The sequence below is a fragment of the Mus musculus genome, chromosome 3, assembly GCF_000001635.26.
Source record: "Mus musculus strain C57BL/6J chromosome 3, GRCm38.p6 C57BL/6J".
NCBI lineage: Eukaryota > Metazoa > Chordata > Mammalia > Rodentia > Muridae > Mus > Mus musculus.
Window position 1 is genome coordinate 96,375,418 of NC_000069.6, and position 13,308 is coordinate 96,388,725.

Sequence of the window (13,308 nt, forward strand, 5' to 3'; positions counted from 1 at the left end):
GGCTTTGGAAGGGATGTGGCCCAAGTAGAGTAAAGTATAAAAGGATAAAAACCCAAAACATCCCAGAGTAGAAAGCAATGGTGGCAGAGTTGGATAGCTGGGATATCTGGGATACTTGCAGACACACACAATGAAGATAAATAAACGAAAATGTAATAAAAATGTTTACTTTTATTTCTGTAGGGTTTTTGGTTTTTTTTTGTTTTTTTTTTTTGTTTTTTGTTTTTTGAGATGGGAGCTCACTAAGTAGCTGAGCCTGGCCTAGAATTCTATCTAGGTAAATTAAGCTGTCCTAGAACTCACGGTGGTCCACTCACTTGCCTCTTCCTCTCCAAGACTGGACTGAAGGCACACAGCACCACAAAAGGAATAAGAGGAGTTTTGTTCTGTGTTAAGATGACTGTTTGCAGGCAGCAGATCATGGGGACATTGTGTCAGTCTTCTGCCTATCACATGATCTCTCTTCTGGTTTTAAAAAAATACACAGTTGACTTTCTTCATAGTGGTATAGTGACAAAAATGATTTGGGGCATGTTTCAGGAGCCATGCTACCCTGGTTTCAAATCCCAAGGTTGAAATTTCATGTCAGTAGATGTGGCTATCTCTGTCCCCAGTGTTCTCACATCCCTCTTGATTTTCCCCAGTCCCCTGCTAAGCACTGTATTACCCTGAGATAGCAAATTCTGCCCTCTTTCTACTATTTCTCTCAGTACTTGGGATAGAATCCATGTTATCGGTTTTTGTCAGAAAGCCAGTAAATCCATTATCTGCATTTACAGCCAACTACCTCCAACAACCGGGCATTTAGTTCCGTACTATAGACCCACGACACTCACCATAGTCCCCACACTACTTCCCAGGCTCATAGGGCCCCATTAACGCACACCTGTAACATCCAAGTTCCACACTAGTCCCCAGGCTGTTTTGGCTTGCACACTTCTCTGCTGCAGCTGTCTGTTCCCCTTTAAACTAGCAAGGCTTTCTCCACCTTTCCTGTTCTCTCTGCGCCCGAGAGATTGCCATGTAATTTAAAAACTGACGAATAAACTGTGCTTTCTCCCATGGAGTGGTCCGGGTCTGGTTCCTAGGTTTTACTATGCCGTCCTCCATTAGGCTGTGAGCAGTCTTCCACTGAGCTGTCTGCAATCCTACTTTGTAACCTTTGATTTGTGGTGGTTTGTTACTAAATTGCACAAGGTGATTGTAGTCCAGGCTGGATTTGGCGTTTGTGATCCTCTTGCCAGAGTCTGTGGATTACTGGTCAGGATAAACAGACGAGGCTTTTGTAGTTCACACAGCCACTTGAGGAGACCCAAGGATGAGGTCACTTTTCCCTGAGAGGCGGGGAATTCGGTTTGGTTATAGTGCACATGGAGTTCTCAAGGGAGGACCTTTGACAGATTCTAACGGCTCAGGAATGCAGGAAGCACTCCTAAAACAAAACAAAACAACAACAACAACAACAACAACAAAAACAGGCCTGCTTTTCACATTCTGGAATCCTCGTGGGACTAACAGCCCTCCCGGTCATTTTTTCTTTGGAAGCCATGTGGTGGAATCTTTCTCTCTCTCGGAACGCACGCAAGAGTTGTCCCCACGTGCTCCGCGTGCACTGGAAAGGTGAAGAAGCCTCAGGGAATGTGGCGGGTACAGCGGCTCGACTCACCTGCTTGCCGGCCCGCGGGTCCCGGGGTAGTTGGGGACGTTGGGGACGCTACCTGAGTGGGCAGGTGAGTGGCGGTGGTGACCAGTAGAAGGCAGGCGACTCTTAGGACTGAGAAACTGGAACCCCATGTTGGGAGGGATTAATATGCAAATTTGCCAAATTGACGGCTACTGTTCTCGGTGTCAGGATTCAGTTTCTGGGATGTTGGGAGTTAGGCCACAAAAATGAACCATCCCCAGAACCCCCACCCCCCCTCTCCCCCTACCGCCGCTCCGTCCCACGTCACGTGCTTTTGCAAAATCCCTTGAGTTTCCCAATGAATTGAGGACTGGGCAACCCCTTCACTCCCCTCATCTGCATATGTCTCAGAAACGCCAGTGACATCAAGGATGATGTCGCTGTTCTCTACCCTTCTACTGGTTTCCAGCCAACCAGCGCACCTGTCACCTGCTACCTGGGAGGAGATGTCACTCTTTGTCACCTTTTCCTGTAACTCATTTGCATAGAAAAAACTCAGACTCCCAGATCCAGAGGAGATGCCACGCCCTTCTCTTTAGAAGGGTTGGCTTGTTGAACTTTTTTGTTTGCAGGAGAGCTGGAATGCTGAAGACCCAGAGAAAAAAACCATTGAATTATCCAAAACCCCTAAGTATTCACCTGTATCAGACAGGTGGTAAAGAATCTGTAACACCCTGTATTAGCCTTTAGAACACTCAAACCGTGGGTCGCGAATCCTTTTGGAGGGTCGTCGAAGGATTTTCAGAGTGGTTGCCTAAAGACCATCAGAAAACACATATTTACATTATGATTCATAACAAGCAAGATTACAGTTATGAAATAATGAAGATAACTTTTCATCACAGCACGAGGAACTGTATTAAAGGCTGGCAACATTAACAGGTAGCTGGCAAAACCCACAAAACTTTAAATGAAGCCATTTTGCTCTGTATCCCATGTGCTAAGAAATAACCGGGGAAGGGTGGGTGGTATACACCATTACTCTTAGCACTCTGAGGCAGGCAGAGCTCAGGTGAAATGGGGCCAGCTTGGCCTACATAGGAGTCTATTTTAAAACAAAAAGCAAGCTATCCAAAAGTCTATATCATACTAACAGGAAAACATCATCATTCCCCGAACACCACACATGAGGCACACTTTATTCCTAAAAGTAACAAGAGTGTTGCCTAAACTGGGTGGTGATGGCTCACGCCTTTAATCCCAGCACTTGGGAAGCAGAGGCAGATGGATTTCTGTGTTCAAGGTCAGCCTGGTCTACAAAGTTCCAGGACAGCCATGGCTACACAGAGAAAACCAGTCTCAAACAAACAAACAAACAACAATAACAACAACAACAAAGAGTGATACCTAAAAAGGTATCAAATGGAGAGCTGGCTCTACACCAAGTTAGCAACATATTTTTGCTTAGTTACAACCAAAGAGAAAATGTTTGGAACTCAAGTACAGGCCTTTAAAGCTTTTTCAGAGGGTGCTACTATGCATTGTAATTCCCTGGTGGACAGAGACCTGGGACTCTTGTACAGTTTTCTGACTTAGAGCTTCCCAGCAGTTACCTGTATCTGTGGGTGAAGAGGGTGCTATACACGGAAGACTTGCTCTTACAATCATTTTGTTTCTCTCTGTAGTACAAGAGAATGTACAATTAAAACGTTTAATAAAATGAGAAAGTAGTAGGCCACGATTCTCCTCCTCCATCCTTATTCTGCTTTTGGTAAATCAGAAAACCAGGGGAGAGAGCCAACATGGTCCCCCACAACACAATGACTCCCGAGTCTTCCGTGGGTCCAGGTGTAGAACTAGGGTCCTTTCCCTTTCCTTGACAGTTTCTGTTTGGTTTCACTGCAGCTCTGGTCAACCCTGCCCTGCAGCAGGGCTTTGGGTGAGACCGAGTTAAATGTGGGCATCAGGAGGAACTCTTTGGTTCTGTCACCTGGGCACCTGTTAACCTGCAGAAGAGGAACACTGGGTACTTCTAGAGGAGCACTGGGTACTTCTAGAGGAGCACTGGGTACTTCTGGAGGAGCACTGGGTATTTCTAGAGGAGTGCTGGAGGTAACTCTAACTGAAGGTTCTCCCACTGCTACCTCCCGATTTCCATCTGTCTTAGGGTTTCCTGATGTAAACAGACACCGTGACCAAGGCAACTCTTATAAGGAAAACATTTAATTGGAGCTGGCTTCAGAGGTTTAGTCCATTATCATAAAGGGGGAAACATGGGAGCATCCAAGCAGGCCTGGTGCAGGAGGAGCTGAGAGTTCTACATCTTCGTCTGAAAGCTGCTAGCAGAATACTGGCTTCCAGAAAGTTAGGATGAAAGTCTTAAAGCCCACACCCACAGTGACACACCTACTCCAACAGGGCCACACCTTCTAATAGCGCCTCGCCCTGGGTTGAGCATATATAAACCATCACAGCATTCCTCTCACAGTGGGGAAGCAAACTCCAGTCTTAAGATTATTTTTATCGACTGCTACAAGGAAAGCAGGCTTTGTAAAGACGGGAGGAGAGGCAAGGAGAGAGGAAATCACTGGAACTATCAAGACTTCCTTCCCCTTTAACGAGCAGCATAGCAGAAACCTAAGAGGTCTCTAGCAAGTCCTCCTTGGAACGGAGTGAATAGGTTGTGCAGGAAACAACTGCAGTTATTGGAAGGCTTTGAAGTGCCTAAAAGTTTCTGTTTTAAAAAATTATGCCGGGCGTGGAGGTGCACACCTTTGATCCCAGCACTTGGGAGGCAGAGGCAGAGGCAGGCAGATCTCTGAGTTCGAGGCCAGCCTGGTCTACAAAGTGAGTTCCAGGACAGCCAGGACTATACAGAGAAACCATGTCTCGAAAAACAAAACAACAACAACAACAAAAAACCCAAAAAGTGCAGCATTAATATCTGTGCACCAGTACACTGTGCCCCGACTGCATTTTGAAAAAAATTATTTATTTTTATATGAGTACATTGTAGCTGTCTTCAGGAACACCAGAAGAGGGCAATGGATGCCATCAAACCACCATGTGGTTGCTGGGATTTTGAACTCAGGACCTCTGGTAGAACAGTCAGTGTTCTTAGTCACTCAGCCATCTCCCCAGTCCCTGAACTGCACTTTGAGTGATGTAGCAATCTCCTTCTGGTGGAAACATTCTGGGGTGGGGTGGGGTGGGGTGGGGACTCCACTGGACACAAACAGTTCTAAAGGGAGTGAACTCCAGGACTCTAGCTTTCGAGAGCTGTCTTCCCTCGCCCACATTCCTGTAAAATGGACAGACTTATGGGTTCTCCAAGTAGGACTTTGATGGTATTCTTTCTTTGGTCTGGTGAACTTCACGGGAGACTTTTCAGAACCAGGAGTTTGAAGTGGCATTGGCATTTTTCTTCTAATGAATGAAACTTCAAGGTCATGACAGGCAGTAGAAGGAATTCTGTAGACCATGTCCTGAAACTCCTTGAGATACAAACCTGGCCCAGATTGAGGGGTAAGAGGACTTGGGCCTTTTCACAGAGTAGCAGGTAGGAGAATATTTCCTCCTCAGTACTGGGAAATACAAAGGTGTCCTGTGGAGATACTGAGGTACATTGCTGTGTGTCATTCAGTAAAATGAGATGGATGGACTTTCATGTTTTCTCAATGTGCCATCATAACTGTCATAACTATATTGGTGGCTCAGTGGTAGAAGTCTCACCTCCCATGCAGAAGAACAGGGTTCCAGTCCCCACCAGTGCAGTAGGGTGTAATGTTGTTTGTTTGATTTTGGTGCTAGCAAAATATCTAGGACCAAATCCATGGATGTGAATTGTTATTGAAGTATTGAAGTTATTAATCACATATTGTTATTCAGATAGAAGAAAAGAACTTGTGTGGTGGGGTGTGCCTTTAATCCCAGCATTTGGGAGGCAGAGGCAGGTAGACCTCTGTGAATTTAAGGCTATCCTAGACTACATAATGAGTTCAAAGATAGCCAGAACTACACTGTGATACCCTGTCGAGGGAGGGCAGAGAGAGAGAGAGAGAGAGAAACGTCTCTCTGGACACTGCCCTCTCTGTGGCCTGTGATCGCACAGTAATTTCCGGCCTGCGTGGAGACCCAGCAGCCTCTGTTCAGGTTCTAGCCTCAGCCGCTGACCTCTATGCTCTTGGTACAGTTGTCATATCACTGCACCATTGGGGCAGGACAGAGTGAGAAAGGACACCAGTTGGCACAGGCCTGGCAAACACAAGAACTGTGATTGGCTTTCCTGTCTGAGTCAAGTACAGAAAACAACAAAACAAAAGCAAAAACAAACAAACCAAAAAACCCAAGGGCTGTATTAGTCTGTCTCCTGTGGAGCTTAGGTAATGGAATTGTTTACAGATCTTTTTTGTTTGTTTGTTTGTTTTTTTCCGAGACAGGGCTTCTCTATATAGTCCTTGCTGTCCTGGAACTCACTTTTTAGACCAGGCTGGCCTCGAACTCAGAGATCTGCCCGCCTCTGCCTCCCAAGTGTTGGGATTAAAGGCGTGTGCCACCCCGGCCTGGCCAGATCTGTTCTTAATGTGTCACAATTTTGTCTTTCTCTTCTACCTCCTCCTCCTCTCTCCTCTTCTTTTTCCTCCTCCTCCTCTCTCTCCTCCTCCTTCTCTTCTTCCTCCTCTCCCTCCTTCTCCTCCTCCTCTTTCCCCCTCTCCTCCTCTTCACCTTTCTCCTCCTCCTCCCCCTTCCTCCTCCTCCTTTTCCTATTTGCCTGGGCATTGCCAGCCAAGTGTGGCATGACCTCACAGTTCTCATTCCACTGTTCCAGTATTTTAAGTAAATCCTAGTTGATAGAATAAAATTAAACACGATGACTTTCTTCAATTATTTTTCATGACTGTGTGTGGCTGACAAATGAGCCATCACCTGAGTGAAAGGACAGAGAGAGCGTTGATCTCCATCTGCCCGCACTGTGCAGGTAACAGGTTAGTCACCACCCACTCCACATACACAACCACCGTTCTCATTTCTCTTTCCTTCTCTATCCACCCAGTGGTCAGGTTTAAGCATCAGTAAGGTTTCTAGAGGGGGGATGGTGGCGGCGGGGGAGGGGGGAGGGGAGGGAGAGGGGGGCAGGGGCGTTGTTCATGTGAGCAGATTTAGGCCTCTTCTCTTGCTCTTGTCCATCATCTCCTGGGTGGTTTTAAGGATGGCTGGGTTTTCCACACAGATGGTACTCAGTTAGTTTACTAGCTACTTTTCCCAGCCGTTGCTATGCAACATCCCAGAAGAGCAGCTGTAGTGCGTTAGGAGACCACCTGCCCTGCAAAGTAAACAACTCACAAACCTGGGGAACAATGGCCGGCTTTTCTTCCCACCTCTAGCTTCTTCCTGTCCAAACTAGAGGGAATGGGATGTGCAGCCCCTCAGAGAAGGGTTGTGCCATCTGTGTCACACAGATGGGGTGTTGTTGTGCACTTGTTTCCAGGACCTATGTGGATTTGACTACTTCTGAATTGAGCGTGCTTTGGGCACTGGTAAAGCACAAGGAAGGCTCTTCGAACAACGAGTTTGAACTGAAGCTAGCATTTTCCTTTTAATAGGCTGAAACTCCCCGATCGTGGCCAGGAGACATAGAAGGAATTCTGCAGGCCATGCTCGGAAACTTCTTCAGCAGCAAATCTGATTCAGACTGAGTCAGGTGAGAGGACTTGGCCCTTTCACAGCCTAGCGTAGGAGGGCATTTCCTTATCAATCCTAGAAAATCCTGAACACCGTGAAGATTCACTGATTTACCGGATTACTTTTCAGTAGAGGCATGGCTCTCTTACCTTTTCCTAAAGTGTTGTCACAAACCTCATCTACGGGAGCATTGGTAGTTCAATGGTAGAATTCTCGCCTCCCACGCGGGTGACCCGGGTTCGATTCCCGGCCAATGCAGTACCTCTCTGTTTTGGCCCCCCTCTCTGCCTTCAGTGTACTCTTTTGGGACCAGGACCCAAGTCCATCTTTTCCGGCTCTTTTTGGTAACAACTACTTGATTTGCGGTGGCACAAGCAGGAAAGTACTGTCTTATGTATCAAGGAAACCAGGGACAAACTTAAGAATATCGAATATTGCTACTACAGCTGCTCAGTTATTTGCAAGGTTTTGTTTCCGTTCAGACACCTTCCCTTGAGGATTTTATTCTCATGGCAAGAGATAGCTTCACACCAATATTCTAGGCCAGGAAAAGATATGATGGGCAGGCAGAAGGTGTTCAGGGAAGAATGACAGCCGAAAGTTTCTGCCTGGCTGCTTTAGACTGTAACTGAGTTATGTGGTGACTTCTGGCTGGAAGATAGAAGGGAGTGACTTTCAGGTTTGTTGGGGCATTCCGCAGTCAGGCAGGAGGATCTCTGTGAATTCCTGGTCAGCCTAACTTATATAAGGAGGAGGTCAGCCTAATTTATATAGCGATCTCTAGCCCAGCTATATAAATAGTGAGACCCTGTCTTAAAAAAAAAAAAAAAAAAGAAAAAGAAAAAAAGAAAAAGAAAAAAAAAAAAGCAATCAAAAAACGGTTTTCACCCCTAGGGATCCTGCCTGAGGTTTCTCAGTATCGCTGCACTGCAGCATTTGAGTAAGAAGTCAGGTTTCCAACGACTCACCAGCGAACATTCCTTTTGTGGGAAGACCACTGCTTACTTAATTTGAGGCTTCTGCGAAGACTAGGTTTCATCAAGAAATTCTCTAATAAGGAGCAAAAGAGACGGCTCAGAATGAGAGCTCTTCGAAGAATCCAGGTGTGACTCCCAACAACCACACAAGAACTGTCTTCCGATCTTTGCTCCCGGTGGGTCCGCGCAGCGTCCCAAACAGAGGCAGGGGAGATAAACAAAACCCTTACAAACTCTTACCAATGATTTCCCTCTTGGGTATTTTTTGGTAACAAATTATAAGGAAAAAGTGCGAACGCAGCTCTAAATAATACAAAGTCAGGGAACCGATTTCCTCGCTTTTGTGGAAGTTGCAGGAATCAGCACATCCCAGATGCAATAAATGAGTCTCTTCCTAGAAGATCCCCACCCCCCACCGTATAACAGTGTTTTCCCGCCGAGTACTTATGTTTTTGTTTTTGTTTTTTTTACCTTCAGCCTCTTTAGCCCCGCGCTCTGAACGCACCGCCACTTTACAATGCACGCTGGAGAGCCTAACCGGACACGCTTTTACGTTGTTCCTCTGCTCCGCCCCGCGAGACCTGCGCTCTCTCCCACGCCGTGAAATTCCCCGCGATTCCAAAGCGGGCACGGACACCGAAGCCCTAAGCACCCTTTATGTACATAGATCACTCCCCACTCTAACACCACAGACAGCTCAGGTTCTCAAGAAAACACCCGGCTTCTGGACCTGCCCTCCTGCTGTCAATTAGCATTTCATTTCCCTCTGTAGGCTTATTAACATTAACCGGTTTCAAAACTGCTTTACCGTTTGCTGTTCCTACAGCTGTGTTTAAATGAAATTCTCCTGCCTCTTAGGTGAATTCTTCATTGCACCTTGTTTCTTCCATGTCTCAAGGGACCCAGAAGGGCAGCGAAATTCACCTAGAAAGGAGACAGCAGGAGACTGGAGAGAGATATGGCTTGGCTGTTAAGAATGTTGCCAGAGATGGAGGCAATGGCTAAGCAATAACCAACCCAACTTGAGACCCATCCCATGGGCATGCACCAATCTCAGACACTACTAATGATACTCTGTTATATTCGCAGTCAGCCTAGCATAACTGTCCTCTGAGAGGTTCCACACAGCAGCGGACTGAAACAGATGCAGAGACCCAGAGCCAGACATTGGGTGGAGCTGGGGGAGTCTTGTGGAAGAGATGGGGGGAGGATTGAAGCCCACAAAGTGGATAGGATTCCACTACAGTCAACTAACCTGGACCCTTGGCTCTCCGAGACTGAACCACCAGCCAAAGAGAGTACACGGGCTGAACTGAATCGTCCCCACAACCCCCACATATGTAGCAAAGTCTCTATGTGGATCCCCCAACAACTGGAGTGGGGGCTATCGCTAAATCTGTTGTCTGTCTGTGGAATGTTCTCCTAACTGGCCTGCTTTGTCTGGCCTGCGTGGGAGAGGATGTGCCTCGTCCTGAAGAGACTTGATGTGCCAGGTTGGGGGATAGGGAGGGGGCTCCACCCTCTCGGAGGCAGAGATTGGGATATAAAGTGAACAAAAAAATATTGTTTTAAAGGTTGAAGAAGACTCCAGTTCTGCTCCCAGTGCCCAGGTGACTCACAACCATCTGTAAATCCTACTCCACAAATCTCTTTCGAGGTGTGATTGGTTCTTAGGCATCTCTAAGACACATGCTGACCCCATAACTATTCTTTTCTGCCCATCCCTCGTCCATATCCATATCGCACTTTTCTGTAAGTGCATTGAGAAAGTCTCATCTGCAGCTAAAGATTTAAAAATCTTATTCAGAACATTAAAATTCTGGAAAAAAATTTTCCTCCCCACAATTATTGGTTCCAGAGCTCCAGAGTCTCACTTTCTAGACACATAAACTCAACCCACTCCTGCTCACCTCTACAGACTTCGTTTTTAAAGCTGTGGGCCTCTGGGGAGCTGCCAGTAACTGAGGAGAAGGGGAAACTCGCAGCATTCTAACAGGACGCTTCAGACTTGAGGGGAACCTCAGAGACTGGGGTGGGACCTTAAATAAGTCATTGAGGTTTTCTATACCTAAATTTCTGCATTTTGAAGCAGGCTAGGAGGGGGGGGTTCTTCATGGGCTGCCCCCCAAATTAAATGGCTCCTTGTATTTACTTTCTGTGATCAAATATCTGAGATGGCTCAGCGGTTAAGAGCACTGACCTTCTTCCAGAGATCCTGAGTTCAAATCCCAGCAACCACATGGTGACTCACAACCATCTGTAATGAGATCTGATGCCCTCTTCTGGTGTGTCTAAAGACAGCTACAGCGTAGTTACATATAATAATAAATCTTTGGACCGGAGGGAGTGGGGCCAGAGCGAGCAGAGGTCGAGTTCAATTCCCAACAACGACATGGTGGTTCACAACCATCAGTACAGCTACAGTGTACTCATATACATAAAATAAATCAATCTCTGAAAAAAAATCTGAGAACAGCAATTTAAAGAAGGTAGGGCTTAATTTGGTTCATAATTTGAGGGTATAGTTTGTCACTGTGGGACATGCATAGTAGCAGGACCATATGGCATCCAGTGAAGCCATTACAAGCGTGAAGAGACAACTAGCAATTTTCTCTTCTGTATTCAATTGAGACCCTTGCTGACAGCTTGGTCTGCCTACATTTAGGATGGCTCTTCTCTCCTCAGTTAAGCCTTTCTGCTAATACATTCATAGACACACCTAGAGATTGTATCCATGGTGATTTTTAACACATATCTTGACACACCAGTCAAGATAAAAGTGAACATTAATCAACACATAAATATTGGAACGGGTTTTCTATTTATTTACTTACTTGTTTTTATTTAAATTTTTTTATTTAATTTTGTTTAATTTTTTGAGACAGGGTTTCTCTGCATAGCCCTAACTGTTCTAGAATGCTAGCCTCAACATCACCTCCCTTTTCCTCCAGAGGATTGGGACTAAAGTTAGGTACCACCACCCCACACTCAGCTATAACAGGGTTCCTTACATAGAGTAATAGTGTAGAACTGGTGCTAGGGAACTGTAGAGATGGTTTCTGCTATTTGAGAAGATCACACTCACATAACAGCTCTAACTCTAGTATCCAGAAGATCCACTACCCTATTCTGGCCATCCAGAGTATCAGCCACACACTCGTGGTTTCCCGACATACATGCCATCGAGACACCTTTACACATAACTTCTTTAAAACAAAACAAAACAAAACAAAACAAAACAAAAACTTGTCTGAAACACCGGTTCCATCACCAGTACCAGCCCTTCAAAAATTGCATGTTCTTTGTGTTGTGAGTGGAGTAGTATATATTTAAAATTTTCCTAATTCATGCACATGAACTGGATTCTCTATATAGGATATTTATATAATAATATAACAAGGCTATATTACACATATAATAAGAATTAATTCTAAAAAGCAATTTCAAGGTCAAAGTACTTGCTTATTTTTATGTCTGGTAATTTTTACTGAATTATCCTGAAACGAGGAAAAAAACAAGACATTTAAAAAAGAAAACAAAATATGTCTAGAGGTACATGGCCAACAACGTGCGTGTTTGTCGCCTGGGAATTGCTATTTATTTGGAAACTTTGAGTTGACAGTTTCAACTTTGAGTTGTCAACCTTGAAACTGACTTTTCCAGGACAGCTCACAAACCTTGAAGGATTCTTGTGGTCAAAAGCCTTCCCTGACCGGGAATCGAACCCGGGCCGCGGCGGTGAAAGCGCCGAATCCTAGCCACTAGACCACCAGGGACGGACAGAACATAAGGTGAACCTGGGTTGTAATCGCACTTAAGGTGAACTCGGGTCGGAATCGTAAAAGTGCCGAATCCTAGTCACAAGACTACCAGGGAATAACAGAATTTGAATGGCATGTCATGTAGTAGGGTATTTACCAATAAATGCCGGCAGGACCAGAAACTGAAGACTAGCAGGTATCAAGTGTGCTCACATCCACCCCCCAGCGTCCTACAGCCTCTGTTCCACCTCTCATGTTTCCCGGGGCCAGGTGGTGCACTGGGCTCTGAGGCCAGGCCATAAGGAAACTCACCTGGATTCCAGACCAGTCTAGCCTTGTGCAGAAACACTTTTTCGGGTTCGTGGTGGTTTAAGTGAGGACAGGTCTCAGTGTGTGTCGAGCATCCTTTTCCAGGTCCCTTACATGATAATTGGCTCAAGGGAGCAATTGGCATGCTGGTTCCGTTTCTTCCCCGACCATCTCGAGCATCCTAACGGTCTTTCGAGAGGAAGACTTAGCAGGAAGACTTAGTGGAGACTTGCCTGACTAGATGCTGTGCTCTGCAGCTGTGCTTAGGGAAGGAGGAAAGCAAATGGCTTTCAGGAAAAACAAACAAAAAAACGAAAACAAGCAAAAAAGAAAAACAAAACCTTTCTGGTTTTTAGACACTAAACACTGTCAACCTGTAGAGATTTCGGAAGACGAAAGTTGCAGATTCCCGGATCTAATGCTAAGGGAAGTTAGCTTGCCTCTGCGCCCCAATGCTCAACCCAGTCTCAGCAGGGGATGGAGGTCAATCCTGGTGTTCACAGGGCTGCCTGCGGTGGGTGGGGGACTCCTAGGCATTCCCTTTCCACCTCTGCCTCAAATACAGCCACCTAGGTTCTGTCATTTTTGCCTCCACTTCACCCTCTTTCCCCTATGTCTCCTTATTTTGAACATAGTCCTCAACCAACCTCCGAGTGCTGAGATCCCCTTCATTCAGTTCCTCATGCGGTGGTGACCCCCACCCATAAAATTATTATCATTGCTACTTCGCAACTGTAACTTTACTACTGTATAAATTGTGATGTAAATATATGTGTTTTAGGAAAGCAAACATGTCCCCTTTCAGGGATCTTACAAATGTTAGCAATGATGCTGATGAGGCCGGGAGAAAAAGCTTACACCATGCCTTGAAGATTCATCCATGACACTAAGTTGCACCCTGGGTAGCGGTGGCTTCTGACGGAGTCAAAGTGTCACTGTGGTTGCAGTCCTTCAG

The 13,308-nt window shown here is 45.9% G+C and overlaps 1 long non-coding RNA gene and 2 other non-coding genes across 4 annotated transcripts; 2 read left to right on the forward strand and 1 right to left on the reverse strand.

The window, feature by feature from the left end:
- The first annotated feature begins 1,615 nt into the window (after positions 1–1,615).
- Gm26689 (predicted gene, 26689) lies at positions 1,616–9,133 on the forward strand. 2 transcript variants are annotated; one of them, NR_153346.1, is made up of 4 exons: positions 1,616–1,730; positions 7,228–7,325; positions 8,201–8,459; positions 8,761–9,133. It is a non-coding gene; the product is annotated as a predicted gene, 26689 (long non-coding RNA). The 2 variants fall into 2 exon arrangements; NR_153347.1 differs by having other exon boundaries at positions 8,201–8,409.
- Positions 7,494–7,564, forward strand: n-TGccc1. Its single transcript has one exon. It is a non-coding gene; the product is annotated as a tRNA-Gly (tRNA).
- A 2,854-nt stretch (positions 9,134–11,987) lies between the features above and the next one.
- On the reverse strand, positions 11,988–12,059 carry n-TEttc2. Its single transcript has one exon. It is a non-coding gene; the product is annotated as a tRNA-Glu (tRNA).
- Positions 12,060–13,308: the final 1,249 nt, after the last annotated feature.